This window comes from Ascaphus truei, chromosome 15 (assembly GCF_040206685.1).
Source record: "Ascaphus truei isolate aAscTru1 chromosome 15, aAscTru1.hap1, whole genome shotgun sequence".
NCBI classification, from domain to species: domain Eukaryota; kingdom Metazoa; phylum Chordata; class Amphibia; order Anura; family Ascaphidae; genus Ascaphus; species Ascaphus truei.
The window spans coordinates 10,565,012-10,571,370 of record NC_134497.1 but is presented as its reverse complement, the minus strand read 5'-3'; positions in this window follow the sequence as shown (position 1 = coordinate 10,571,370).

Sequence of the window (6,359 nt, the reverse complement as noted above, 5' to 3'; positions counted from 1 at the left end):
CCACGTAATCGCTTGGTTTAGTGATCACGTGGTCGCGGGCAGGGCGCGGGGGATGAGAAAGGGGGCGAGGATTGCCACTTTAATACCATCTGCACATTTACAGGAATAATAAAAAAAACTGTATTTGAAATCTTAAAACGAACAACAAAAACCAACAAACAGTGTTTTCATGAATTTAGATTTTTACCTAACATTTTCCGTGATGAGATATTAAACACCCCGGGCATTACAATTTTAGTGCCAGGAGTCTGGAGGCACCAGAGCCAGGGCCGGCGCAACCGGGGGTGGAACAGAAGGGGGCAGCAGTTTCTGGGGGCTGGCAAAAAAAAAGTGGGTTGGGGCCGTACCAGCAGGCGGGTGGTTGTTTGGCCAATGAGGGAGAGAAGGCGGGAGGCTGCTTGCGCCAAGAGGCAGGACGGTGCGTTGCTTGGGTTGGGAGGGAGGGCGGGATGTGGTTTGGGTTGGGAGGGCGGGACGTGGTTTGGGTTGGGAGAGAGGGCGGGACGTGGTTTGGGTTGGGAGGGAGGGCGGGACGTGGTTTGGGTTGGGAGGGCGGGACGTAGTTTGGGTTGGGAGGGAGGGCGGGACGTGGTTTGGGTTGGGAGGGAGGGCGGGACATAGTTTGGGTTTTACGTAGTTTGGGTTGGGAGGGAGGGACGTAGTTTGGGTTGGAAGGGAGGGACGTAGTTTGGGTTGAGAGGGAGGGCGGGACGTGGTTTGGGTTGGGAGGTAGGGAGGGACGTAGTTTGGGTTGGGAGGGAGGGCGGGACGTTGTTTGGGTTGGGAGGGAGGGCGGGATGTAGTTTGGGTTGGGAGGGAGGGCGGGACGTAGTTTGGGTTGTGAGGGAGGGCGAGACGTAGTTTGGGTTGGGAGGGAGGGATGTAGTTTGGGTTGGGAGGGAGGGCGGGACGTAGTTTGGGTTGGGAGGAAGGGCGGGACGTAGTTTGGGTTGGGAGGGAGGGCGGGACGTAGTTTGGGTTGGGAGGGAGGGCGGGACGTAGTTTGGGTTGGGAGGGAGGGCGGGACGTAGTTTGGGTTGGGAGGGAGGGCGGGACGTAGTTTGGGTTGGGAGGGAGGGCGGGACGTAGTTTGGGTTGGGAGGGAGGGCGGGACATAGTTTGGGTTGGGAGGAAGGGCGGGATGTAGTTTGGGTTGGGAGGAAGTACGGGACGTAGTTTGGGTTGGGAGGGAGGGCGGGACGTAGTTTGGGTTGGGAGGGAGGGACGTAGTTTGGGTTGGGAGGGAGGGCGGGACGGACGTAGTTTGGGTTGGGAGGGCGGCACGTAGTTTGGGTTGGGAGGGAGGGACGTCGTTTGGGTTGGGAGGGAAGGTGGGACATTGTTTGGGTTTACGTAGTTTGGGTTGGGAGGGAGGGCGGGACGTAGTTTGGGTTGCGAGGAAGGGTGGGACGTAGTTTAGGTTGGGAGGGAGGGCGGGACGTAGTTTGGGTTGGGAGGGAGGGAGGGCGGGACATAGTTTGGGTTGGGAGGGTGGGACATAGTTTGGGTTGGGAGGGAGGGACGTAGTTTGGGTTGGGAGGGACGTAGTTTGGGTTGGGAGGGAGGGCGGGATGTGGTTTGGGTTGGGAGGTAGGGAGGGACGTAGTTTGGGTTGGGAGGGCGGGACGTTGTTTGGGTTGGGAGGGAGGGCGGGTTGTAGTTTGGGTTGGGAGGGAGGGCGGGACGTAGTTTGGGTTGGGAGGGAGGGTGGGACGTAGTTTGGGTTGGGAGGGAGGGATGTAGTTTGGGTTGGGAGGGAGGGCGGGACGCAGTTTGGGTTGGGAGGAAGGGCGGGATGTAGTTTGGGTTGTTTGGGAGGGGGGGACGTAGTTTGGGTTGGGAGGGAGGGCGGGATGTAGTTTGGGTTATACGTAGTTTGGGTTGGGAGGAAGGGCGGCACGTAGTTTGGGTTGGGAGGGAGGGCGGGATGTAGTTTGGGTTGGGAGGGAGGGCGGGACGTAGTTTGGGTTGGGAGGGACGTAGTTTGGGTTGGGAGGGAGGGCGGGATGGACGTAGTTTGGGTTGGGAGGGACGTCGTTTGGGTTGGGAGGGAGGTCGGGACGTAGTTTGGGTTGGGAGGGAGGGCGGGACGTAGTTTGGGTTGGGAGGGAGGGCGGGACGTAGTTTGGGTTGGGAGGGAGGGACGTAGTTTGGTTGGGAGGGAGGGCGGGACGTAGTTTGGGTTGGGAGGGAGGGCGGGACGTAGTTTGGGTTGGGAGGGAGGGCGGGACGTAGTTTGGGTTGGGAGGGAGGGCGGGACGTAGTTTGGGTTGGGAGGAAGGACGGGACATAGTTTGGGTTGGGAGGGAGGGCGGGACGTAGTTTGGGTTGGGAGGAAGGGCGGGACGTAGTTTGGGTTGGGTGGGAGGGCGGGACGTAGTTTGGGTTGGGAGGGATGGCGGGACGTAGTTTGGGTTGGGAGGGAGGGCGGGACGTAGTTTGGGTTGGGAGGGAGAGCGGGACGTAGTTTGGGTTGGGAGGGAGGGCGGGACGTAGTTTGGGTTGGGAGGGATGGCGGGACGTAGTTTGGGTTGGGAGGGAGGGCAATACGTAGTTTGGGTTGGGAGGGAGGGCGGGACGTAGTTTGGGTTGGGAGGGAGGGCGGGACGTAGTTTGGGTTGGGAGGGAGGGCGGGACGTAGTTTGGGTTGGGAGGGATGGCGGGACGTTGATTGGGTTGGGGGGACGGGATTTTGATTGGGTTGGTATGGGGGAGGCGGGACATTGATTGGCCCGGGCATTGTTTGGGGAGCGGTGACAATCAGCCTTTGCACAGGGCGGCAAAATGTATAGCGGCGGTCCTGCCCGGAGCAATCACGTTACGCGATCAGACACCAGATACATGAAACTGAAGTGAGGGGGCAAAAAAACCCTGTTCTGCCCCTACAAAACCAGCATCTGCCAAGACGTAGCTGGTATGTAAAGAACTGTTTAACTTGCCAGGATATCACAGCACAAGAAACTGTATATATATCAGGCTCAGATTGTGTAAGTGGATGTCTAGGTTTGCAGTGTAATGTCCGGTAGGTTCTGGCAGGAGTCTCTCAGTTCTTATCAGCGTAACATATGCAGCGGGCTCTGGCACTGGATGGGCTCCCTCAGCTCCTATCAGCATCAACACTTCATCACAGCTGACACAGTGATACTCTATAAAGGGCAGAGCACAACGAGTTCACCAGGAAGTTAACTAAAAGGATTAGAAGGGGCAGCCAGCAAACTTCAGGGATCGATCCTGTTCTGGCTAGAAAAAGTCGTTTTACTGGGCATAGCTTCACTGGCTTACTCAATGAAAGTAGGGACGCCCACCATTCTTGATGACTGTTAAACATCTGTCTGGGTCTTTTCCCCTTCCTCCCATCTCTTGTCTACTCCGACCTGCTAGTAAAGCAGAACTGTCCTCAAATCGGAGACATTTTTCTGTCCTGAGCAAACGGACATGGGACAGTCCTGCTACAATTGGAACGCTACGGTCTGTAATTGTCGCGTGGGGAAGGGGTAATTCCAGGCCAAGGCTCTCAGCCGACCTCGCTGATTATTGTATCACAGCTGAGCTCTGTCATTAAATATCAAGCATTTCCCAGACTCCTTCGTTAGCTGCAAAATCAGAATGCAACCCTGCCCTCCACTAACGCATCCCTCGACCACCATGCTGCTCTACCCCAGGCTGCCAGGCATTGCTTTCCTGTTTGGCTGTCCACCTCTCCCCGGGCAAGATGTCCTTCACATGCCCAGCTGTCCACCTCTCCCTGGGCAATATATCCTTCACGTGCCCGGCTGTCCACTTCTCCCCGGGCAATATATCCTTCACGTGCCCGGCTGTCCACTTCTCCCCGGGCAATATATCCTTCACGTGTCCGGCTGTCCCCCTCTCCCCGGGCAATATATCCTTCACGTGTCCGGCTGTCCACCTCTCCCCAGGCAATATATCCTTCACGTGTCCGGCTGTCCACTTCTCCCCAGGCAATATATCCTTCACATGCCCGGCTGTCCACCTCTCCCTGGGCAATATATCCTTCACGTGTCCGGCTGTCCACTTCTCCCCGGGCTATATATCCTTCACATGTCCGGCTGTCCACCTCTCCCCGGGCAATATATCCTTCACGTGTCCGGCTGTCCACCTCTCCCCAGGCAATATATCCTTCACGTGCCCGGCTGTCCACCTCTCCCCGAGCTATATATCCTTCACATGTCCGGCTGTCCACCTCTCCCCGGGCAATATATCCTTCACGTGTCCGGCTGTCCACCTCTCCCCAGGCAATATATCCTTCACGTGTCCGGCTGTCCACTTCTCCCCAGGCAATATATCATTCACATGCCCGGCTGTCCACCTCTCCCCGGGCTATATATCCTTCACGTGTCTGGCTGTCCACTTCTCCCCAGGCAATATACCCTTCACGTGCCAGGCTGTCCACCTCTCCCTTTGCAGGCTACGCTCGCGGTCCTAGCTCTAATTTCCCCTTCCCAGGTAAGCTTGTTGGCGCCCGGCCACTTTCCCCTCGCCCCCCATCTTTCCTCTCGTGCCTGGTCACTGCTGTGAGTGTGCATCACTGTCCAGCCCTTCTTTTGGGCATCTAAATTCCTATCCCCTAATCATAGCGTTCGGTCATCCAGTGCACCCAGAAGAAGGGCAGTGTGGCGGCCACGGTTCCTGCCCTGTCCTGCGAGCCGCTGTACACCCCCCATGAGTCGTACGATGCAACAACCTTTTGGGCTCCAACACTCTCCTTACACGCTACTATTCATAACACTTGGCAGCTTTACCGATGCCTGATTTCATAAGTGACTTGGCTAAGGCTTCAATAATGCAGGGCCTGAAGGCTAAGCATTGCTTAGTCAATACAGCCTTCTATAGAAGGCCGTATTGACTAAGCAGTGCCAAGCCTTCAGGCACTGCATTATTGAAGCCTTAGCCAAGTTTAGTCAATCTGGCCCCAACTCTTTGTACCCTAGTTTCAAAGTGCTTATGCTACAATGATGAAGCGCAATGGTGATGTCACTTGCCATTGAAGTGGGTGAATCCCAGTGTTGGCTCCTTTTGACCTTGGGGAATCCCTTTATCTCCTTGTGCCTCAGGCACCAAAATTAGATTGTAAGCTCTTCGGGGCAGGGACTTATTATGCCTGCGATATTCTATGTACCGCGCTGTGCACTCTGTCAGCTGACACAAAGAGGTTCATTTAGGAGAAATATTTGTTTTCCATTAATCACGTGTAAAAAAAAATGCATGCGCCACAGTTTGGGTAGCAAAAATATGGCGGGAGCAGGAAATCGGCAGCTCGCAACTTCCCCCCCCCCCCCCCAACCGAGTTCTAAACGGCAAAAAGATATTCACAAAGCGACCAAGGTCGCAAGAACCTTATACGGATACCTCCCACTTCGAAGACCAGTAGGCCGCAGCTCAGGCCGAAAAAAAAACCTTCAGAGCTGAAGAGGCCCACCATGGAATAGTAGGGTAAACCCAACATTACAAAAATGACAGAGCAAATCCTAAATACTCCTAATGGGTAAGAGTTCATCTTTCACTGCTAATTATGATATATACTGTGTATATAATATATATATACTATATTATAAATAATATATATATACTTAATATATAAGTATATATATATATTATAAGTGTATATAATATATATATATATATATACTTAAATTATATATAATTTAAAATTACTTCATAAATCTTCCAGGATAAAAGGCCTCAAGTTTGGTTATATTAAGACAAGGGCTTTGTTGACAGTTTCATATTTAACTGTTTAGGGCTGCAAATGCCTGCTCTGTAACATGTATGTAGAGTTACACTCTTGGGCCTCTACATACACACTCTTAAACATATTTTTTTTTAACTATTTCTTCTTAAATATGTATATATGTAAATAAACAGCATTTTGTATATATCTATATCTATATCTATATCTATATCTATATATATTATAGATATAGATATAGATATATACAAAATGCTGTTTATTTACATATATACATATTTAAGAAGAAATAGTAAAAAAAATATATGTTTAAGAGTGTGTATGTAGAGGCCCAAGAGTGTAACTCTACATACATGTTACAGAGCAGGCATTTGCAGCCCTAAACAGTTAAATATGAAACTGTCAACAAAGCCCTTGTCTTAATATAACCAAACTTGAGGCCTTTTATCCTGGAAGATTTATGAAGTAATTTTAAAAGAGGCCCAAGCAAACATCTGTCAATAAATTGAATGCCCGGGCTACAGGATTTATAAGCAAGACAAGAATTTCTCATTAGGCTCACATTAGCACTGTGGGGAACATAAATAGTGCAAGGGCAGGATGCTGAACCTCTCAAGTTGTCATTAAAACACTATCTTAGAACTAATGAGGA